This window comes from Pristis pectinata, chromosome 16, assembly GCF_009764475.1.
Source record: "Pristis pectinata isolate sPriPec2 chromosome 16, sPriPec2.1.pri, whole genome shotgun sequence".
NCBI classification, from domain to species: Eukaryota; Metazoa; Chordata; class Chondrichthyes; order Rhinopristiformes; family Pristidae; genus Pristis; species Pristis pectinata.
Genome location: NC_067420.1, coordinates 15,822,790 through 15,848,769, shown reverse-complemented (window position 1 = coordinate 15,848,769; position 25,980 = coordinate 15,822,790).

Here is a 25,980-nt window from a genome sequence, read left to right as displayed (position 1 = left end):
TGAGAATGTAGGTGCTTGATTAGTAAGTTTGCGGATGACACCAAAATTGGTGGTATAGAGGACAGTAAAGAATGAGGTTACAACAAGATATTGATCAACTGGGAAAGTGTCAGGGGGACAGCAGATTGAATTTTACTCAGACTAGTGCAAGGTGATGCATTTTGGGAAGTTAAACTAGGCAGGACATACACAATGAATGGCATGGAATGTTGCTGAACAGAGAGACCTAGAGGTACAAGAACATAGCTCCCTGAAAGTGGCAACACAGATAGGGTGGTGAAGAAGGCAGATGGCATGCCATTCAGAATAACTAGATATCTTTAAGTTTGATTCCAGGACTATGCTGAGAGTTGCTCTCAGCCACAAATGCTCTCATACAAGGAGCCAATCCATAGCACAACAGAGCTACAAGAATTGGGACATCATGTTATGGTTGTGCAGAACTTTGGTTAAATCACACTTGGAGTATTGTGTGCAGTTCTAATTACCACACTATAAGATGGATGTGATTAAGCAAAAGAGGGTGCAGGAGGGATGTTGCCGGGACTGGAGGGCTTGAGCTATAAGGAGAGATTGGATAGGCTGGGACTGTTTTCCCTGGAGCAAAGACAGCTGAAGGGTGACCGTGTAGAAGTTCATAAAATTATGAAGGGCATACTTAGGGTAGACACTTATAGTCCTTTTCACACAGGTTGGAGAAGTCTAAAACTAGAGGGCATAGGTTTAAGGAGAGAGGGGAAAGATATAAAGCAGATCTGAGGGGCAAATCTTTTCACGTAGAGGGTTGTAGGTATATGGAACAAGTCGGTAGAGAAGGCGGTGGAGGCAGGTACAGTTATATTTAAAAACATTTGGACAGGTACATGGATAGGAAAGATTTAAAGGGATATGGGTCTAACTCGCTCAAATGGGATTAATTTTGATAGGTGTCTTGGTCAGCAGGGACGAGTTGGGCCAAAGGACCTGTTTCTATGTTGTACAACTCTGAATCTCTATGAATCCATGAATCAATGGTCTTCTTGCTAACATATGCAATGAGGTACTTCACTAAATGCTTTTTGGAAGTCTGCATGCACCAGATTGACATTATTGTCATACCCATGCTCCTGCTAACTTATCAAGATAATTTTCCCTGTGATTTGCTCTTGTCAACCAACTCCTTAGGCAGATGGGCAAAGATTTTTTGGCCTCTTGTGATCGGGTTTGGTTATTGAAAGACCATATTATAGTGCTTATGGTTGTCAGCTCCATACAAGTGAAGTGTACTCTTCTTGACACATGCAAGCTCTGGCAATTAGGTAGAGTTTGACTGACACATTATCTTAATTCCATTCACTTACTTCAGTTCCACCTCTCTCGATTCCTTTATGCAATGAAAACTGAAGGTAAAAGTGATAGTGAACCAACATAATCACTAGGATCACAACCCAAGTAGTTCCAGGCACTTTACTTTTGTTCGCTGCATGTATGTGATAAAATGTGGAGAAACTCTTGTCAGTGGTTGCGCTGTTGGGCTGAACTAAACTTTCATAATCAGCATGTTTTTCAATAAGGTCTTTTGTTGGTAACGGAAAAACGCTTGCCAACACATCGCTTTCTAGACCACACCACTAATGAATGAATAGGTTGATCATTAAACTGACTGGAAGCTCTTGTTAGCAAGCACATGGTCAACTATGCAAAATCAAGTACTTTTGTTCCAGCCAACTCAAGCCTCTGGCTACAGCTGGTCATCTTTTATTACATAATATATGAGCTGTGAAGTTATAATTCTGAAAGATATTAGCTATTTTGCTCATTTGTCTTTCTTTTAGCTGTACCATACCTTCAGCTACAATTGAAGATGCACAAGAGGCCAGAACTGAAAGAACAGCACAACTTATATTTATAATGTAATAAGAAATGTTAAAAAACAAAAAAAAAACAGTGCAATGCTACAAGAGGAGATATGTTAGGGATGGTGGCTAAGTTATTTGGTCAAAGATATAGGTTTAGAGTATCTTAAAGGAGTAAGAAGAGATGCAGCAATACACGAAAAGTGCTGGAGGAACTCAGCAGGTCAGGCAGCATCCATGGAGGGAAATAAACAGTCGAGGTTTCGGGGGGAGACCCTTCATCAGGACTGGAAAGGAAGAGGGCAGAAGCCAGAATAAGAAGGTGGGGGGGGGGGAAGTATACGCAGACAGGGGATAAGTGAGTTCAGGTGATAGGCAAGCCCAGGTGAGAGAGGGAAGGTAGTGGGTGGGGAGGGGGAGAAGATGTAATAAGCTGAGAGGCGACAGGTAGAAGAGGCAAAGGGCTGAAGAAGAAGGAATCTGGTAGGAGAGGGCAGTGGACCATGGAATAAAGGATGGGGGAGGGGAGGGGAGGAGATGGGCAGGTCATCAAGGTGGGAGAAGCGAGCCATAGGAATAAGGGAAGACAAAGGATTTGGGTGGGGGGGAAGAAAAAGAATGGGTGAAGTTACCGGAAGTTAGAGAAACCTTCTTATTCTGGCTTCTGCCCTCTTCCTTTCCAGTCCTGATGAAGGGTCTCGGCCCAAAACGTCGACTGTTTATTTCCCTCCATAGGTGTTGCATGACCTGCTGAGTTCCTCCAGCGCTTTTTGTGTATTGATCCAGATTCCAGAACCTGCAGAATTTTTTGTGTCTTCAGAGGTAATACGAGTGCTTCGGGTTTTTGTAGCTGAAGCAATAAACACCTATGGTGAAGAATTTCATATTGAGATGCTAAAGAGTACAGGACTAGAAGAAAGCAGATATATTGGAGGGTGGTGGAGCTGGATGAGATTGTGTTGAAAGGGAGTGGTGAAAGGATCGGGGGTTATATTACCAATCACCATTAAAGTAACCATTGCCAAAAAGTTTGGCAATTCTTCAGCAATGCAGTGTAATTATTTACAGCTACCTGAGAGGGCAAGTTCAGTTTATCTCCTTCACTTCAGCACTAGAGTATCAGCCTAGATCGATACTCAGACCTCTAAAGTTACACTTAACCCAACAACATTCCAATTCAGAGACAAATGTGCTACCAAGTAAACCACAGCTGACACCTGACAATACAACTGTTAATAAGCAATTTTGTGCAATAATATTTGTACAGCTGAAAAATGATTTGGGATGAAATCATATAACGCCGGAATTAGATGTTAAAAATGCATTTAACGACTGTGCCTTGGATGATGCTTAAGATGATATGCTCTTTCTCCCTATAGCTTAACAACTGGGTACCAGACTCACAGGCAGATTTTGTAAAACTTGATATTCATTTGGATCATTAATGCAAATTTATATTGCAGAACTACTTCAGGAGGAAACAGGTGCAATGTGTGATAAAAACAATATAAATCTTATATAGGGGTCCTTAGTTAGAAATGAAGAGCAGTCAGAAATACCAGAGGTCAGGCTATACTGAAGTCTTTGGTGCATCACTTAATCTACCCTTTCAACTCACCCATGAACATCACATGTCTGCATTAGTGCATAGCTACTGGTATTGGAACTCTGAAATCCTCCATCTATCTCTCCTTATTAAAATAAAACTTTTTGGTCACGGTTATGCACACTCCTATTCATAACTCTCCTTTTGTTTCAGCATCTTTGAACTACTTCGGGACATTTTCCATGTTCAAGATGCTGGAAATCATATGGTGTCTAAAAGCTTTTCAGGAGGGACCCCTTACAAGTTTTGTGTGAGTTCCCCTGATTCTGTCCAGCATGGATAATCTACATATCCAGAGGCCTTTCCTACAATAGTTTCATCATTGGTGCTTGAGAGGATAATGGAGTGGAGAGACTGGAGATATAGAGAGGATTGGGTTAGAGTCAGGGAGATTGAGTTGGTCAGATAGGTGATCAAGCCAGGCTTGGTCAGAGAAGAGATTTGTCCAAGGACAAAGAGACAGTCGATATTTGGGGTCAGATGAAGAGGCCCAGGCTTTGGGGTGGAGGAATGCTGGCAAAATACTGAAGGGACATATCTGGATGGTGATGGGTGCCCAGGTTTGCACAGTAGGTTAGGTCAAGCCCACTCTATCTTTGCGTGCAAGGACTTATACATGCAAAAGAATTTTAATGATGTCAAAATGATGTCAAATCTGTATTGCATGCAATTTGACATCACTGCATAGACCTGGTGTCCTCTGAGCCTGCAGGCTGTATGCACAGAGGACCTAGAACAAATTTCTAGAAGCATGCCACCAGCACACTAAGTAAAATTCCACAGTGTATCTACACAATGACATTTCTAGGCCAATAACAAAGTGTGTTGAGCTGAGAAGCAAAAGCCTAGGGGAAGCACCAAGATGGTGTTGAGGCAGGGATGAGGGGTGTAGCCTGGTAGAAGGGTGACAGCTGGGAGCTTCAAGGAGGCAACAGCAGGAAGTATCAATTGTCTTTCATTGTGCAGGCAATAAACAACAGGAAGAGGAGTTGATTTATATTCCTTATACATGATAGCTTGGATCAACAATAAACTGATTAGAAAACTAGAAATTGAACTCCACAAGAAGCTCTAGATTTCAGATTAATGCCTCAATTAACTGTAATGCATTAACCTCTCTCCCCAAATTTTCATGGGCCAAAGTCTTTTTAGTCATTGAAGCTACATCTTGTTTCTTTTGTTATTTGTAACGCATTAGTGTCCACGACTCTGCTGAGGCTACTGCTGCTCCAAATGAATCTAATCAAAATTTGGGACATCTGCCAGTTTCCAAAATCCTCCAGAAGATTTTTTACCATCAGTTCAGTGGAAATTCCACTGAAATATTCCAAAGATTGATATCCTGTACATGGAGGAATGCTTAAAATGTATTTTTTTTCTAAATAATACTGAAGACTGCCGCAGGTAAAATATTTACCAGCCATATAGGCTTTGTGAAACCTCAGACTGAATTTATATACAAAGCTATGGGTGGATATGTTATGAATGTTATGTTGATGCAAACAACAGACAAGAAGCTTAAGCAGTTTCTATTTGTATCAAAGCCTTTCAGCTTGCAAGCACACCCCTCCTCCCAACCATCTGTTATAGATTATAAACTATATTAGAGTATATAATTAAATTAGTGTTACAATTTAATGCAACAGTCACACCCTTTTATTGTATAGTATTGGTAAACTTATCAATATCTGTTGTCCCAGTGTGGTAACTGAATGTTCTGTAGTTGGTCATAGTGTAATTAAGGTATACTGAGCATTCAGTCAAATATAACACCTTGTTGTTCATTATACTGCTTATATTTACACACATTGGTCGAGACACTGCCACAACAAGGCCTTGGGTGCCATTGAATTATGCTACACTGCAGGTTGCATGAAGAAAATTGTGCATTCCAGGGAAAAGTCTGGTGAGTTTGGGGGGAGAAAGGACAAAAGCTTGGTGAGGCTGATGGCTCTGTTCTGCCATGGATTGTCTCCTTGTGTGAGGGCATCTGTGGCTGACAGCAACTCTCATTATAGTCCTGAAATCAAACCTAAAGATATTCAGTTATTCTGAATAGCAATGAGGCCATGGGTTAATTTCCATCTCGACTATGAGCAGGCAGCCTAACCCACTCAAGCACAAGTCAACTGTATAAGAAATGGAACAAGGGAAGAGAATCCTTGAAAATAGACCAATAAAGTTGTTTAGGTTCATGCCCCATAAACCAGTGCAAGTCTACTGCTCAGAGATGTTAAAGCATTCTCACCAATGCATCTCCACTAAAACAAAACTATATCCTTTGACCTGCTCAACAATGGCGTAAATATAACCAGGGAGTTGGGACTTTGATAAAAATCATGACATTAGACATCAATGAATCAGACAATTGATGGTTCAAACCCTGACTCTGTAAATTCTCAATGGTTCTGAGGCCTCACTTCTCCTAATGACCCAACCATCTAACAACCTCAGTTCCTCAACCCTCTCATCACAATCACAAAATCTGCTTTGCTGAGGTCATGATGCTCTCAGCCCATGATTCTCATATTATCCTGAGGACTCCACACTAAGAACTCCCATCGTTACTAACCCTGATCCCAACAACCTGCTTACAGAAGATCAATTTGGGATCCACCAAATTTGCTCAGCTCCTGACCTCATTACAGCCTTGATCCAAGTATGGACAAAAGAGCTGAACTCCAGGGGTGAAGTGAGAGTAATTGCCTTTGGCATTTGATCAAGTATAGCATCAAGGAACCCTGATTGAACTGGAGTCATTAAGAATCAGGGAAAAACCCTCCACTAGTTGGAATTGTACTAGCAACAAAGGAAAATGGTTGTGATGGTTGGAGGTCAATCATCTCAGCCACAGGACATCTCTGTAGGAGTTTCTCAGCGCAGTATCCTAGGCCCAACATTCTTCAGGTGCTTCATTAATGACCCTCCTTCAATCATAAGGTCAGAAGCAGGGATATTTGCAGATGATTGCACAATGTTCAGCACAATTTGCAACTCCTCGGATAATGAAACAGTCCACAATCAAATGCAGCAAGACCTGGACAATATCTAGCCTGGGCTGATCGGTGACAAGTAACACTCGTGCTACACAAGTGCCAGGCAATTATGATATCCCACGAGAAGATCCAGCTGTCACCTCCTGACATGCAATGGCGTTACCAGCACTGAATCCCGCCGCTATCAATATTCTGAGGGTTACCATTGACCAGAAACTGAACAGGATTAGCCATATACACAATGTGGCTACAATAGCAGGCCAGCAGCTGGCGAGTAACTCAGTCCACTAACTCCCCAACACCTGTCCACAATTGACAAAGTTAGGAGGTGATGGAAAGCTCTCCACTTGCCTGAATGAGCGCAGCTTCATCAGCACCCAGGAAGCTTGACTCCATACAGGACATGGTCATCCACTTGAATGGCACTCCATCCACAACCATTCACACACTCTACTCTGACGCACAGGAGCAAAAGTTTGTACCATCTACAAGATGCACTGCAGCAACTCAACAAGACTCCTCAGACAGCAGCTTCCCAACCCACAGCTTCTACCAGCTAGAAAGACATGGGGACACCACCACCTGGATGTTACCCTCTAAACCATACACCATCCTGACTTGGAAATATATCGCCAGCACTTGGTCAAAATACTGGAACTCCCTCCCTAACAGTATTGTGGGTCTTTGAGTTGCAGAGGTTCACGAAGGTAGCTCACCACTACCTTCCAAGGGATGGAAAATTAAGTGCTGGCTCAAGTCTCCAAAGCCCACATCCTGTTGAATACATTCTGTGATGGCTTCAACCCCCGAAGGTTCTCCAGTACCCTTGAAGCCCTTAAACCTCTGAGTCCGCCAAAGAGTTTGGTCATTGTTATCATCCTTACTATCTTTAAACTGAGTGATGATGATGCTGAAAAATGGAACCCAAAATCATGATTGAAGTAATAACAGCCAGGGCAAAGTGCCCATTTGCTTCACTCTTATGTAACTAATTATTTTGTTTTTCTTGATTCTTATTTAAATCTACCATCAGCCACTGGAACAGGTATTTTAACCAACTCGGAAATCATGTCAGTTTGTGGGTGAGATTGCCAATTAGTGCCAACATACGTACACATTGGGAAATCACATAAATTCAAGTCATTTCAGGCACTCATAAGCAAAGATGGAAAAGAGATTTTCATCTCATCATTTCAAGCTGAATTTGAACCTAGGTACCAGAGAAGAAAGGATGAATTATTGTTCAATGACCTATTTATGAGTCTGTATCCAACAATATTGCTGAGCAAAATAAATAGAACTTAAAATCTGATCCATGATGTGCTTGTTCTGGATGCAATTTGTTTTGCTGTCATTTAAAAATTAATCTCCTTAATTAACACAAATTGGCCAAGATTAAAAGAAAATGTTTTTAATTAAGCCTTCAGTATTGTTTATAGTTTAATTAAACTGTTAACTGTTATCTTTGTCTAGCTGTCTACCATTCAAACATAAGAGCTTCGTTTCAGGCAGAACATCGGATATTTTAACTAGTTCAGAAATTAAACTACATAATTTGAATATGACTTTAATTCTAATGATTCTGCAAGCATTGTCATCCAAATTATGGTCAATTACAGATGTGCACATGACTCAAGATTAGTTTTGCCCAGATTATATTTCCAACATAGCAGCCTATTAGATGCTAATTATTATTTTCTGACTCTCCATTATTCTGTATAACTGCATAATGTAAAACCAACTACAATTTTGCATTGTCTCAAACCAAACAGCAATAATCTGCATTAGTTTCAGTGGGCTATGAAGGTAAGGCTACTGGTAATGAAAAACAGTGTGTGTGTGGTGTCGGAGACAAAGCATTTTAATGGATGTCCAATTTCAGCTGACAATAATCTACATGTTCTAATGCAAAAAGTGACAAGGGTATGGAAATCATTTTGAGAAAATACAGCATGATGAAGGAGCTGGTGCATATTACAATATGTAAAGATAAAATAATATATATTCTCAATTTAAAGCAATTTGGATTCCTGGATATAGTTGGAGACCATAATGTATCAGGACTGTTCTGAAGCAGCTGGTGATAATGTGTTTAAAAAATGTGCCACATCAAGGGCCTGAACACTGCTTCTATTGTACTGAGCTTACTGGCTGATTTCACCCTGAATAATTGGCATGTAACCTCCTCTATTATTAGTGCAGACAGACATGTGAATTAGCTAAAAGGCTGCAGCATATGCCATACATTAAGGTACTCCTTACAAATCAAGGCTCTTTTAGTTCTTCAAGCACCTTATCCAATCACTAAACTTCTAATCATTATTTCTCCCAACTAGCTTTGTTTAATAAATATATGCGTTGCAAATGATTATTTCAGAATGTTCTGTGAAGAGTGAAACATGATTAGTCATCTTTCCCATGTTATTCAGAACTTTCTGTTATTTAACACAAATTTCAAGTCAATTGTACTTGCTAGTGGAATATTTAAAGTAAATTTATTTCACAAGAATAAATGGTACCTTATGAAACCATGGAAATAAACCAGTCCAGGAAGGCCTGTGCAGAGAAGACCGGTGTTTGTTGTTTGAATGATAACCACCCCACAATCCAGTATAGACATGAATTTTCTGATCTGATCAATTTGCAGTGACCTACCTTAATTAGGGTATGCAGAATGAGTCAGAGAACAAGATTCTGAGAAATAGGTCAAAGGCTTATCCCAGCAAAGTTCAGTCTGATAGTGAGTAAATTGTACGAAATCAGCTTGTGCATGTGCATCATTAAATAATTGCCAGAGGCTTTTTGAAACGTTTGCATACAGCCACCCAAGCCTTAAAGTAATGTTTGTCTGTGAATTACACTGTATCTGGAAGGATTACATATGACAGATAATATCAGAAGTATTGGAACTCTCTGGAAAAGTACAAAGGTTGTACCTTTGGTAGGATAATTATGTTTTATTACTTGGTGGCTTTGCAGCTTCTCTCCTTCTTTAATAAAGTGGGTATCAAACAACAGATTGTCAATTCAAAATGGGGTCGATCACAATGGGATTTCTTTGGGTCCCTTGGTCCTTTCTACTCCTAATTTATGTGTTTTTGCTGTGGACAAAAGTAGGGTTCATTTTAATTCCAGACAAGCCTGACAAAAGACAAGATCTTAATCCATTCCTGAGTACAGTTTTCATCACCTGTTAATTTAATATATTCTGACAAGAAAGGTATAAAATGTTCAGATGATTTAGAGATGAACAATTATCTTTTTTGTTCTAACAAATCTAAAATCAGAAACTGCTTGTGAATCACAACTGGAGCCTGAATATTATCACACTGGTGTTTTTTACTGCCTGTCAGGTGATGTGGCAAAACTCACAAATGTAACATGAAGATATTTTCAACATACACAGCCATGATATGTGCAACTTTGCCATCAAGCAGGAGATTTTGTTCAGTGCATCTAAGGAACAGCTGATGAATAAAACATTCTGTAATACTTGTCGATTTACCTCTACCACATTCTGTGTTGCTTATGTCAAACCAAATGGAATGTATTTAATATATTCTTGCAGCTGGGATCACAATGTTCTTATAAGCATTTGTTGAGAGAATTTATTTCATCTTAATATCCTTGTAAGTCGTTAGACATGGCGCATGTAATGCAAATGTAAAAACTTTTAATGCAAACACCTTAAATGGTAGTAAAAATAAAATAACCCTTCTCTCACCCACATGTTTATTCAACCTGGAAATTTATGACTTGAAGTTGAAATATCACAACATTAGAGAGCTCTTATAAAAGCTACTCCTGAAATAGCTGACTGTACAAATTCATCCAAATGTCATTTTACTGGACACCAGGCTAAGTTCATCCTACAGTAGGCATAATATATGAGACATTATGGAGCACAATTATTTTACTGTCTATCAAAATTTGAACATATAAGAGCAGATATGATTAATGATCCAATTATATATTCACAATCACTTTGTGGGCCAGCCTGTTTACAAATCTGTTGAAATATTTTGTTCAAGAGACATGTGAGGTAATGGCAGCCTGATTTGATATAAAATTTATCAAGCTATTATACTCTGTTGTGCATTCACAAAGCTTCCTAATTTACAGATTTGAAGAGGGCCAGCTGCACACATCATATGACACTTATCGGCCTGATACAATTTGTCCCTGTGTGATAAATGTCATTTCATCCAGATATCACTGTAGGCCAAATGTTGCATCAATTGCTATTTCCGCTACATGATAAAATGGTTGTTGTGATTTATGCATCAAGGAAGTCCACAGTTTGAATGTAGCCATTATTTATAAACCGATGATCATTTCTGGTGCCTTTCTTCTGATTAGGTTAAAGACACTTCACAATAATTTCGTTGTACAGAAAGGTGAATTCTTAGAGATTCTACAACTTTTTGTCGGTCAAATGTGTCATTTGGAGGGTGACACAGTGGAGCAGCTGGTAGAGTTGCTGCTCACAGCTCCAGTGACCTGGGTTTGATCCTGACCTCTGGTGCTGTTTGTGTGGAGTCTGCATGTTCTCCCTGTGACTGCCTGATTTCCTCAGATGCTCTGGTTTCATCCCAGATCCCAAAGACACGTGGGCAAGTAGGTTAATTGGACACTGGCGTGTAAATGAGCGATAGAATGCAGGAGGAACAAAAGGGCTGGGATGAGTTTAAAAATGGGTGATTGATGGCTGACAAGGAATCGGCTGGCCAAAGGGCCTGCTTACATCCTGTACTTATCTACGACTCTTCTGAGCAATCCAGAGTTCGAAAATGCTGTGGTTCACCTTCTAGTCCATAAGGAGTTGATCTCAGCAAAAGTTTCCATTCCTGACTGTTCTTACATATGTTTTAGTTAACACCACAAACATGGGCCACCATAATGACCCCATTAACTTAAGGTACTGCAGCAGATTGGTGCTTAAATTAAAGAATTACTCTGTGTGTAGAGAAAAAAGAAAAACATTGGCAAATCAACTGACCACCTCCTGCTGTCTCCCACAGCCTGACATTCACTCTTCCTAGCCCACCCCCTTCGTGCTTCCCAGTTCACTTTGAACTGATTTGTTTAACATTTCCTCATCTCTTTCATATAAAAACACAGAAAGGATTGTTTTTAAATACATATTTCTGCAGAAACTTAAATTCAATTACAAAAAATATTTCAACAGCAATAAATACATAAAACACAAAATAAAGAATTGATGTATAAAATCCACATTATGCAAGTTGTCTGGGGAATGGACTTGACCATCTGCCTGCCTGTCCTCTAAAGATATCAACCCAGTCTAGTTAGCTACATGAATATCGATAGTTGCTCCATGGATTTGTTGTTATGTTCACTTGCGATCTAAACTACACTACAGCTGAGGAATCATAGATATTAATTTTGGTTGCTGACATAATATTTTTACCCTAGACACAATGCCTGGACTCTTTTTGGTTGCTGGCTCAGGCAGAACCAGGCTGTGGGTCATTCTAGTGTACTCTTTAACTCAGGGCAGAATCTCAAGCCCTTCTGCCTGTCTATTTTTGTGCACAGTAGCTGGAAACATTGATGAACATCTTCATCAATACTTGATTTCTGCTCTGTTTCCCTTGCCAGTCATTGTCCATGATGGCTCCCCTATGTGATTGAATACCAGGCTTTGCACTAAAGAGAATTCACATTGACAAGCTGAGATGGAAGAAATCAGATGAAGATTTGTTTGAAGGACGTTGTGGGAAAGGAGCATAATCATTACCACAGCAAACAAGTTTGCAAAAGTTCTGTCAGTTGAAACTATCTTCTTCGTCTGGGCAGGGTGGAATTTAACTGAACTGGGTATTACTTGCCATCTCTGGGGGCTTGCTAGTTATTTTTATTCCCAAATCTCAATAATACTTTGTTAATTTGTCAGATGAAGAACATGCACTAGCATTCTGCAACAACAAAAGTAACATTGCACTAAAAGTGAGATTCTTTGCATGTTCCTGTAAAATTACGCAAGACTGAACAGGAAGCACTTTTCTCACCAGAATTGACAAAATAATACAAAACAGAATTATTTAAACTTTTCAGTTAAATAAACTAAATGTCAATTTGCTTTCATAATTAAGTTTGAAAAAATATATAAAATGTATAAAAAGATTAGAATTTCATCGTATTTTAAAATGAAATTGTTTCATACATTTGATGTCCAGACTGACAAAAATCATTACTCCTTTTGAAAGATGCAAGATAAGAGGCAACAAAGAAGCCACCAACAAGGCTAAATTTAGAGGTGACAAACATAAATGGTAGCAGGAATAGTGTCTTTCATGAATGTAAACACCCTTAGTATTATATAGATAAAGTCATAGTGTTATACAGCGCAGAAGCAGGTCCTTCTCATGTCCTTCTAAACCTTTCCTATCCATCTACCTGTCTAAATGTCTTTTAAGTGTTGTAATTGTGCCTGCCTCTACCACATCCCAAATTCCAAATACCCACCACCCTCAGTAGACTCCCCTACTCTATAACAACATTTATAACATCATTTAAGGTGGCAGTTGTGTGAGAGCTGATTCTTTTGGGCACCAGTACGGTAGACGGGAATGGCACACTTACTTTAATGTGGATATGCCTAACTTAACATTTTGGTGTTGACAATAATACATCTTGTCCCGGATCTGAATCTGAGAAAGCAGTAAGAAAAAAATGTAACAATGTTGAATTTAGGCCCCCAGGTTACTTCAACCTACAGAGTGAGCCTTGGTATCCTGTCATTAAGAAGTGCATTGGATTACATTCAGTAAAAGTAGGCCACTGTTAAATTAGACCCAACACAGAGTCTTTTACTTCAAAGGTATGTGGCCTAGAATTACTTCCACAGCAGGGAAGGCGTGGTAAACATGGAGTTCCTAGAAAGCCAAAGTATACTGTGTGCAATGCCCTGCTGCTGCAAATTTTCACTGCTTACCAGGCAGTGATGGTCTGGGCAATGGAATAGATGTAGAATGTTTAATGCATGCATAACAGGTGGGTCACAAACTGATGGGAACAAGTGTGTGACTGCAGTGGAGGGAAGCCCAGCGGGGGAGTGCATGGTTTGGTTGTAGGCAATCCAGACCTTCAGTGTTGGATGTAGTCATGGGGGGAGGGGTGGGGTTAGGATTGATTTCACGATCAAATTGGAGAAGGATGAGTTTGAGATTTGGTGGTGGAGAAGAGGGTTTCATAAAGGGTATGTGTGGGTCTTGTTCTAAAGTAAATCGTGCCAGGAATATAATGAGTTACCACATTGACAACTTCCAAAATATATGTATCTTATTTATTCCACACTCTCCAACTGCACACATGCATAGAGCAAAGCCTCCTTGAAGAGATACATCATCCCCACTAACTCCCGGGAATCTCTGGTCCACAACTGCTCAAAGTGGGGAAGTAGCATTCAGGATGGTGTTGAGAATCTTGGTTCCATCCACTGGAAACACACAGACACTCTGCGCAATTGGTGGAAGGAGTGCACCACCGCATAAACTACCTACCCACCCACCTCTCCCATCAGACACCTCCTGCCCCATCTATGGGCAAATCTGCAGTTCCCACAATGGTCTCATCAGCCACCTTGGAACTGTCAAATCTAGAGTGGAACCAAGTCATCCTCACTTCTGAGAGACTGCCTAAGAAGAAGATCTTAAATATATCTCATACTGTATATTTACATACTCTACAATTAGTTTATAAGTTAAAGGGCACCTCCTGGCAACCAATTCCCAGCAGCAGATTCTATGGACTGGGATGTACTCAGGCAGCCCCTTTAAATATTGCCACAGCATGCCTCACATTTGTAGTGAGTGGCCTGCAGGCCACATAAACATGAATGAATTTCACAGAAAAGGCTTCTGGATATCCGTTTCATGCTGTTGGACTCTTCTGTGCTTGTCCAGGTGTCTCTGTGCATAAGCTTATTATATGCATCAACGACCCAAACCAATATTGTGAACTTCAATTTATACAAAGCACAATGCAATCAATTTTCCTATAAAACTCTACCTTATTGTACTCATTAACAATGCACTACAGGATCAAATTTCTAGGTCACTTTGTTTTTGTTTCTACTTTCAAACTCAGACCAGTGTGTATATATTTTACGTGCTATTGGTTTTGAATTAAAGAAGGGAAGCAGCAAAAAAACCTTCATAGTGTTTCAAAGGAACTGCAGTTGTTTATTGTGACTGCTGCCGCAGAGTGTGTAATGCAGATCTGACCTTTGATAATGTTGAAACACCTTATGTGGGCTGCTGACAAAGGCATCTGTTCTACTTATGCACATTGAATATATCTATTTTATCTAAAGCTGCTGTACCTGTTCTCCACTGTTAAAATCATTCACTAAAATCATTATGACCTGAACTTACCTTGTCTGATAGAACTAGATAACCTTAACTGCAAGGGCTTTATGGATATAACTTCATTTATATTATCCAAAAGTATTCTAGTAACATCTTGCAACTTGATCATTTGCAGTAACTTCTTGCAAAAAGAGGGTGATGCTATGTGTCTCCATCAACTTTTAGTGCAGAATAGTCATATCATTGTGAAGAATACATTTCATTTAAATATGATCACTGACAATTGATTACTGAAACCTGTTTGCCTACACAGTCAGATCACTGGAAATATGATCGCATGCATTGTTGTTTGAATCCATACTTTCGTATTTGGAGTCTCTTTGTCAACTACAACAAGGAATCATGATTAATTTCAAAATTTCAATGTCTAGGATGCCAATATTGTTTTAATCTTTTTGCATTAAGATTAACTGCTGATGACAGCAGCAGATGATCAGGCTGAGGGCAAATCTAAGTATGAAGGAGCTGATATAATATTAGCAAAGACAGTCATTATCCAAGGCTGTTGGAATAATTGCAGTGTTCTAACTGAAACACAAGATGATTTAATTCAGCTCACTCAAACTGTCATGATCAATAACTTCTCCTAGCCAGGGATACCCTAATCTTGTCACTGAAAAGTACTATTGAACCAAATGCATATTTACTAGGAGTCTTCTGTGATCTTCTACCTATTTCAGTTTTAGGCTAAGGAAATATGAATTGGATCCACTGGGGTCTCTCCATAAGTGATCCCACAAATCAGACAAATCTTCCCACTTTTGATACCAAGTTCTTGGTTTTTACACCCATTACAAAAAGAAGATTGCTGACATGGATGGAGCATGCAATTGATTTTATTTTCTAAAATATTACTTCATTCATAAGATTTCCAGATATATAAGAAAATGCATTGAGATGTCACCATTCTCAGTTTAAGAAATATAATTCCATTTACATTACATCAGCATGACATCAATTGTTCTTCAAGTACACTCCTTGTGCAAATGGTTTGAAGGTTTCTTTAAACACAGGTTCCCGCGCCCTAGGTGTATAACGGTTAAAGGGCTTTCAACAATGATTCTTCCCCAGAGAGCCCTTGGTCCTGCTGCATCAAACTTCGGTACCTCTTTCAGCACATAGACCTGTACCTTGGAAAGTGTCAATCTGCAACATTCAGTTGTGGACAGCTCCTTGCACTGTAAGACCAGCAAATTTCAAGCAGTCCAAAGTGTGTCTTTCACCAAGTAGGTAATCTTTCAGCAGCATTTGACAGTTGTCTCAGTGTGTGTCCCTGTGAACAGCCTATAGAGCATAGAGTCCTCTATTATTCATCTGTTTGCAAAAAAACTTAACAAAGACCATTGCATTTCTTTTGCAAATAAGCATTCCTGAAGTAGTTATATGATGGTGTCATTTCCAACATCAATCCCTCAGGGCAGCTGCAATGGAGTTGAGACTGGCTGTGCATGAAGGATCTGATGAGGATCACAACCAGCCAAGCAAAGTCTTGGTGATTGTTTGAAAGTTCTGGTGATGGGGCGTTCAATTAAATGACCTTGACAGCCTACATATCCACCATCTCCTTTTTCCACAAGGCCTCAAGGATATACCGTGCAGTCAACTGCCTGAGCGACATGTCAAACTTGGTCTTCTGGATAAAGTTTTCTATGAGGGACAGGTGATACAGCAGAGTTGAGCTGAAAGGAATGTTCTACACCAACATTACCAGAGCCATTTTAGCAACACCTGACTGAAATAGAACATCAGCACATCACACTCAGGTCTATGCACATTTTACTATTTTTTTTAACATTTCAAAATATAATTTATTCACAAAAATTTTGAAAGTTATGTAATACAGATCATTCATTTCAACATTTTCATAACAAGTTATGCTATTTCCATTATTTAACATTAACATGTCATCAGTTATTATTTATTCACAACTTTAAGCAAATAGGTCATGGGGATTTCACACAGATTTCAACTAATCTGTGTGCTATGGCAGCTTGATGCAACTGAATGCATAGGTAGCCATCAGGATGAATGCATATTGGGTACATTTTTCCCTCCTTTCTCTGGAGATTTCTACATCACATCTCTTTAAATGTGGTCAATTTTCAATTCTGAGATAAACAGGCTGAGCTTTGGGATGGGGTATGGGCCACTGTTGTGCCACATTCAGCAATCCCAAGAACATCTTGCACCTTGCTTTGGTAGTACCTACATGAAGCATTGCCTCAAGAAGGCAACATCCATCATCAAAGATCCCAACCATCTGGGACATGCCATTTTCTCGCAGCTACCATCAGGCAGGAGGTACAGAAGCCTGAAGTCCCAAACCACCAGGTTCAACAACAGCCACTTCCCTTCAACCATTCAGTTCTTGAACCAATCAGCACAATCTTAATCACTACAGTATATCAACACTACAACCACTTTGATCACTTTGCACTAAAATGGACTTTGTCTTTGTTTTTCCAATTGTGTTCTTTCCTGTAAATATTGTGTATGTTTAATTTAAGTTTTTCTTGTGAATGCTGCTTACATGATGCTATATGCCTGTGATGCTGCTGCAAGTAAATTTTACATTACACCTGTGTATATGACAACAAGCTTGACTTTGACCTTGACCTGATGACCAGGTTTTTTCACACAATCTAGAGTGAGCTGCTCCCAACATTCCCAGTTTCCATTTCACCTCATCTGTACACTCCACCCAGTTCTTGGTGCATGCCCTGACTCTTCTTAAGATGTACCCAACTACCCCTGGCCATCTGCCCACATGTTTTACAAGGCAGATTATGGGGTGTGCAAGTGTGCAGTGGCTGGGACACTGAATTGTAATATTTAAATTGGGCTGCTCCCTCAGTACAATGGAGCCTGAGGTGAATTTAACAGTTGCTTTATGGATTTTCAAGAGACCTGGCAACCTGATAATAAAATGGAGGTGAGAGTTGTCAGCAGGTTAAGTACTTTTAGAACTCTCATGGTGAATGAACCCACCCACCCTCAGAAAGTTTCAACCCCCACCCCCACCCCTCCCCCCCACCCGTAACTATTCCTCTCTGATTCAATGACCTCCACGGTCACATTTTGCTCTCCAGACCCTACACTTACCTCACCGTTTCAAGTTTCTTCCCTTCACTCCAATTCACTTCCTCACCCCAACTTGTCAAGCTCTAGTCTTTCCATCACTATTCAGACTATCCCATTAATCAATGCTGTTAGTTAATTAATTAATCATAAATAAAGCACGATCAGAATATGTGATGGAGAATATGTTTGAGAAACAGAGTAATGTGCAGAAGGTATATGCTAAAGGAAAGACTCCTAACCCTAAAAGGTGATCTGTGGTATTGCAAGTGGTGGACCAGAGAATAATGGTTATATCGTTCATTTATCTTTTCTGTCTTTCTACTTCTCCTTTTATCTGCTTCTTCATCCTTTATTTTGTTCTCTCTGTATTCTCCTTCTTTCGTTCAGGTGGACAGTATTGCAATATCTATGGGGAGAAGAAACAGCGATGATTGCTGACTACATTTACAGATTGCCCACAGTGGCTTCATTTCCAATCACATCCCCTAACCTTACACCGTTTCATTACCCTTTTTTTATTTAGTTGTGAGATGTGGATGCCACTGGCAAGGCCAGTGTACATTGCCCATCCGTAATTGCCCTTAAGGAAGTAAAGGTGAGCCACATCCTTCAACCTTTACAGCCTCAGTAGCGAATGTACTCCCACAGTGCTGTTGATGTAGAGCATAAAAGCATAAGTGTTGCTTTAAGAATTGAGTGCAGCATGTGATATGATTTTTGATATATTGTTGTACCAGACAGTCTCATTTGTGGAGGGTTTATTGTCTTTAATAAAAGATGCTCTATTGGTAGTTGTATCATGGTAATTTGTGTTCGCAAGCAGCAACACTAAAGAATCTATAGATGCTACATTGACACTGAGTTTGGGATGTTGCTTCTTGAGGGAGTAGCAGGACAATGGTTCAGTGTAAAGAAAATAAAGAACAGAGTTCCCTATGTAGAGCAGGCATGTATGTGGCAGATATGGTGAATTCAAGAGATACATGCCATTTGAAGTGAGTGGGAATGTTCCTGAGGGTGAACAGTATCAAGTAAACAGTATCCCAGTGGAAGTCTTAGAAGATGATACAAATGATACAGAAGAAAAGAAAGGCAATATTGTTGTCAGAGACACATGAAATATTTGTGAGTCCACCAGCACCGTGAACTACAGTCATGATCTCATATGAGGCCAAGATGAAAACCTTGAATGGATATTTTAATCCAGTACCATTGGAGTTCTTGAGAGCTACAGGTTTGCAAGCAATCAGGGACCAGACAAAATAACTGACAACTATGTGGTCAGGCTGAAGATATTAGCAAAAAGGTGCAAGTTCACAACCTTTTTTATTCAGGTGCTGTGAGACCACCTTGTAAGCCGATTAGCAAATGAGAGAATTCAGATAAAACCACTTGATAAGGCAGATATAATGCTCACTGGTATGGAGATAACACTTAAAAACCTGAGGTAGTCGGGAAATAGCTTACAGAAATGGTAATGATGGCATGATTGCCTTCTCCACAGCTGAGTCACATGGATGTAAAAAGTGGGTTCATCTGGCAGTGGTCAGCACGTTACATCCTGCAGACACTGCAGGAGAAGGACTCGATGGATACTGTAGGGTGGTTTCCTGAGCAGACTGTCCAGACCATCTGGCAGAAAGCCCCATCGCCAGAACTCACCAACAAGCACCAAGACCTTGCTTGGCCGGCGGTGAGAGGTGCCCTTCCAGTCAGATCCTTCCTGCGTGGTCAGAACATCAGTTCCAGCGCACGCTGCCCCCGGGAGGACTGCGCTGGGGACAAGATAGTCGCCCACCTCTGTGCTGCCTGTGGGTTTGCGAGGAGGGTGTGGCGGAAGATGCAAGGGTCCTTGTCACGATTCATCCCTAGCAGATGCATAACAGAGGATTCTCTGATCTATGGGCTGTTCCCGGGGACGCACATAGAGACGGACATCAACTGCTGCTAGAATGTCATCAACTCGGTGAAAGACGCCCTTTGGCCTGTCCAAAACTTGTTGGTCTTCCAGCACAGCGAGATGTCCGTAGGGGAATGCTGCCGACTGGCACATTCCAGGCTGCAGGAGTACGTGCTGAGGGACGCACTGAAGCTGGGTGCAGCCAACGCAAGGGCTCAGTGGGGAAGGACTACAGTTTAGGGTTCTTCTGCCACTGGAGAGGGAGGGGTGGGGTCAGGCGAGGAAGCCCCTTAAAGATTGTAAATATGGGATTGGGGTATCACCCCAGGGAGCCTCACGAGTGGCATCAGTGCTGCGGGTTTTATAAAAAGTAACATTAATGATTGATCTGTACACGACTGTAAAGGTTTGCACTGTTTTATTATTGTATATAGTTTGTCTTTTATTATGAATAAAGTTTATTTTGATTAAAAAATAGTGGGCTCAGCAGCAAATTAGCAGGTGATATGAGTGCAAAAGACGTGAAGGCTGCAAGTCATGTTGGTGCAAAAGGAGGGGGCCCTTACCATGAATATTACAGAAAACACTCAACCTCAGAATGTCTGTTCAAGGTGGACTGGTGTTACAATTCTCATGAGGTAGGGCACCTTGCATAGGCTGTAGAAAGTAACAACCAGTAAAGGTGTAATCCGATTTACCATGGACATAGTGGACAAGGATGTGGAACAGTCCTGATGGGATACCCTATACTTGTAAATAGTTGATGGTCTGCATGGGTTTAATACTTTTCTATATTGGGGAGGTAATGGAATGTATGTCTAAGTGCACCACAATGAACTGAGTATAACATGTGGTGTGACTCTTGATACATTCTCGTATCTGACATTTCAATTAGTTGAGAGTTTACTGCCTCAGTAAAGAAAGTTCTGTGATTAGCTCTAGTCTGTTATTCAGCTTTGCAAATAGCAACATTGCACAGTCTATAGACGGTGAAGTGATTTGTATTTCTAGAGCCAACATCAATGAAGGATCAGTGATAAATTCCTAATTTAGAATAGCGTGTGACTTCAGGAGGAAAATGCGGTTGATAACATTCCCCTGTGCCTGCTCTCCTCATTTTTCTTGATGGTTGAAGGCAAAGGTTTGGAAGCTGCTGGTGAAGAAGTCTTGGTTCTTTGCAGTCATGCATTTTGTAGATGATATTCACTGCAGCAAATGGGAGTAGCTCAGGTAGGCAACTTAGTCAACATGAATGATTGGGCTGAAGGGCCTGTTTCCTTTCTGTATAACTCGATGACACCAGCCATGATGTGCTTGTAGTGGTGTCAAGCTTTTGGTACTCTCTGCAGCTGCACACATCCAGGTCAGTGGATAGCAGGATTTGAACTCCATCACAGTTCTGACTTGTGCCTATTTGATGAAAGAAAAATTTGGGAGGCAGAAAATGGATCGCTCACTGAAGGACACCCAGCCACTGAACTGCCCTATTGATGTGGCTGTTTCAATTAAATTTCTGGTCAATGCCTCATGCCCTTTCCGATGTTGACGGTGGGGTAATTGGCAAAGATAATGCCATTGCATGTCAAAGGAAGGTGGTCAGACTCCCTCTTGTTGGGAGTAGTCATTGACTGGCACTCATGTGCTACAAATGTTATTTGCCATTCACCAAACCGTGCCTGAGTGTTTTCTAGGTCATGCTACCTGCAAGCATGGATGGTTTCATTTTCTGAAGAGCTGTAAATTGAACTGCGCAATTATCAATCATCATCACTCTTTCTGATTTCCAACCATTACCTCACTATACCACCACTTAACCTTTAAATACCTGAGTGACTATCTGCATCCTTCAGGTCAAGTTAAGTCGAGATTATTGTCATGTGCACAAGTACAGTGAGGTACAGTACAATGAAAAAATTGTTTGTAGCAACATCACAAGCATGTAGGTGCAGACAACACACAGAATATAAATTATACTTAAAATTATACCTTACACTGAAAAAAAGATTGTGCAAACACAGGACCTCAGTGCAAAAAAAACAAAGACACAATCGAAGACAAGCCCATGGTAGTGCAAAGAGGTGGTCCATCACGTTCCATTGCTGAGGTAGGGTTAGGGTTGTGCAGGTAGGTTCAAGAACCTGATGATTGTAGGAAAATAGGTGTTCCTAAACCTGGTGGTGTGGGACTTCTGGCGTCTGTACCTCCTGCCTGACAGTAGCAGTGAGAAGAGGGCATGACCCAAATGGTGGGAATCCTTGATGATAGATGTCATATTCTTGAGGTAGCACCTCCTGCAAATGCTGTCAATGGTGGGGAGGGCTGTGCCTGTGATGGACTGGGCCATGTCCACAACTCCCTGCAGACTCTTGCACTCCCATGCATTGGAAATGCCATACGAGGCCGTGATGCAGTTAGGATACTTTCAACAGTCCATCTGTAGGAGTTAGTTAGAGTAGTCTTCTATCTAGCACTGGTATTTATAATCCTTCTGTTTCTAAAAACCTTGTTTTATTATCATATCTGCTCCATCCGAGAGAGTGCATGTTGGGATAGGAGAGTGGGAAGGGGCACAGGAACCAATAATCCAAAAAAAACTCAGGTATGTGAGAAAACATGTGTCTCCATCCAGTTGTATGCATGTGCAAGCCCTCCAAAAGCTACCAGAGTTAACCCTCACACATACCTTTAGTTCCGTCGCAGATTTTAGAAATGCAACTCGCATTAAACTATTGAATAAAATTGACCAAAGTACAATAGGCTGCAGTTAGACTCTAGCACCAGTTATACCATGCAGCAACAGTGCAGCAAGTCAAATCAAGTTCAGTTTAACCTTTAACTGAAAACATTTGTAGGTTCTTGCCAAATAAACCATTTTTTTTGCAATCCATTCTGTTATGGAACATCTTTCATCATTATGCTATAGAACGTCTTTCACCAGTTAATGATTAACTTTGTAATTGCTGGGAAATTGCTCCATAAAGATCTCTTGGTGGAATTTTTGTTATATTCTGATAAACCTCAATTAAGCAACATTATTCAAGTAATTTCCCAATTTTATGCTTTTTGTTTCTTCTCTTCTAAAATCACCAACAAATACCCTAAGCAAATAATGGAATCCAGAACCTTGGGTCAGTGGAGGAGAGCTGTGTTGAGGTGAAAGACAAGCTCTGACCTGACTGAATGGCACAGTGGGTATGAGGAACTGGAAGGCTTCCTCTTGCCTCTCATCGGGTCAGGCAGCATCTGTGGAGAGAAATAGACAATTGAAGTTTCAGATTGAGACCCTTCAGGGTCCAGGTGAAGGGTCTTGACCCAAAACGTCAACCGTCAATTTCCCTCCATAGATGCTGCCTGAACCACTGAGTTCCTCCAGTGATTCCTCCAGTGATTCCAGCATCTGCATTCTCTTGTGCTTCCTCCTGCCTCTGTTTCTCATGTTGCTGTGTGCCATGACGTTTGTGTGTATCTCACCCACGTAAACAATTGTCAAATATAAACCTTGGGAATGAAGGTCAGCAAGTTATTCAGCCAAAGGCAATACTAAATATGATTTGGATCCTGTCTCTATTGAAAATTCATATGTGCATTTTCCAGCAAGGATCAGTGTATAGTAAGCAAATAGGAAAAAATGCAGAAAAAATAGAACTGTTTCTAATGCCAGAATCCTCATCTTAAAGCAGTAAATTAAAAATTGAAACATGACCAGAAATATTTTAATTTTATACCTGATTTCAGTTTGCACATTCTTCATTGATTTGTATTCCACTGAGTCATCATGATATCATTATCCAATGCCGCAAAAGCAATTTTTGACCTATCCCCTTTTCTCGTTAGAGTACTGACATTTTCTCAGGATTCAGTTTCAGTGGTCCTTATCCAACTAGCCAACTAATGTTGAGAAATTGCAGGACTGTAGGGAGGCAGTCAGGGGAGGAAGTGGAGATGAGGCTGAACATTTTGACTAATTTTAGTCTCACTTTGACATGCACATACTTCTGCTGACTGGAACTGGAATCTCTCACCAAATTCCCTCCATCACTGGGGGTGATGGAACCTGGCCAACTGGTAGGTTGTGTGTCAGATTGGAGAGTGTAGTGTGGAGTAGGAAGGATTAATAGGGGTTTGCTGCTATGTTAGGGAGGGCCTCGATAGAACTATACAAAATTGTGAGGGGCGTAGATAGAATGGATACTAGAAAATATTTCCCTATAACTGAGTTGTTTAAAACTTGAGGGCATAGGTTTAGGATCAGGGGTAAGGAACTTAGAGGGGAGCTGAGGAAAACAAACTTACCCAATGGATGGTTGGAATCTGGATCGCACTTGAGTGGGTTGTAGAGACAGGCACTCTCACAATATTTAATTAGTATCTAGACAATCACTTGAATCACTAAGGCATAGGAGACTGAAGACCAAGTGCTGATAAACGGAATTAAAATAGATAGGAACTTATAGTCAGCATGGACAGGGTGGACCAAGGCAGCTGATTCTGTGCTGTGCTGACTCTATGACCCAACAATAAAAGGCAAGTATGAGACTTACATTCTCAGCAGCCCAATCCAGAGTTGCATCCTGAAAGACTTGATTGGTCATGGAGAACTTAATGGTAGTTGCTCTCAAAACAACACCCTACAAGAGGAATGTTCGACAGGGAATTACATCATCCTGGTGTGCCACTGTCACAGAAACTGCATTGGGCATGCAAATGTGAACTGCGACCAAAAATGCCCAGCAAAATTTCCAGAGGGTAGTGATTACTCTCGGAACTGATCACAATATCAATCCACTCTGGGGAAACAAAATAATTTTCAGTTGTGTTGCATCAAAGAAACAAATCCATGCATCCACATGTATAGGCTGATTTGTAAAATACGTTCACATGATCACAAGACAAGGGAGCAGAAGTAGGCCATTCGGCCCATCGAGTCTGCTCCAAGGAAAAGGGAAAAAAGAAAAAGAAATGAGAAATGGGGGGGGGGGGGGCAGGCGCAAAAAAAACACACTATTCTAACCCCAACTTCCGGCCTTATCTCCATATCCCTCAATACCCCTACTATTTAGATATCTATCTACCTCTTCCTTAAACGCCTCCAATGATCTGGCCTCCAATGCTGTACCTGGCAAGGAATTCCACAAATTCACCACCTTCTGGCTAAAGGAATTTCTCCTCATCTCTGTTTTAAACCTGTACCCTCTAATTCTAAGATTGTGCCCTCTAGTCCTGGACTCACCCACCAAGGGAAACAGCCTAGCCACATCTACTCTGTCCAGTCCTTTCAACATTTTAAGTGTCTCTATGAGGTCCCCTCTCATTCTTCTGTACTCCAGTGAGTACAGTCCAAGAGCCGACAAACACTCATCATACGTAAGCCCTTTCATTCTTAAAGCTTCTTGTAAACAGATGAATCTGAGTACATGGCAGGATTTCTTGAATAGCCCTACTAAAGTTGAAGATGAGTTTTAGAGAGGCCAGAAAGAAGATCAAAATCGTTGAATTGATTTTTTTCTCAAATAATACTCAAGTCCTACTTTTATATGTTATGCCTAAACAATCTATCATTGAACTAAGCTGAGCTCGTAAAATGAGCTGGAAGTTGAATCCTGAGGCCATGCCATCTTTTCACAGCTCCCATCAGGCAGGAGGTACAGAAACCCCAAGTCCCACATCACCAGGTTCAAGAACAGCTACTTCCCTTCAACTATTCGGTTCTTGAACCAACCAGCTAAACCCTAATCACCACAACAGTTTAGCAACACTATGACCACTCTGATCACTTTGCACAAAAATGGACTTTGTTTTTTTTTGTCCTGATTGTGTTTTTTTTCTTGTAAAGGTTGTGTATAATTTATGTTTAATTTATGTTTTTCTTGTGAATGCTGCTTGTTATGCTATGTGCCTGAGATGCTGCTGCAAGTAAGTTTTTCTTTGTACCTGTGCATACATGTACTTATGCATACGACAATCAACTCAACTTTGACTTTAGACATTTTCAGCCAAGCCCCTCGGAAAAGCTTTTGGTATTGAAGATGTTGAGCAGAATTTCTCACAGGGAGATAGGTTCAGATAATATTGGAGCTGGTCACATCACTGACTGTCAATACACTTGCAAGTCCCCATAAACCAACCACAGTGACCTTACTCAGTATTGATTGATAACAGCGGCATGGTA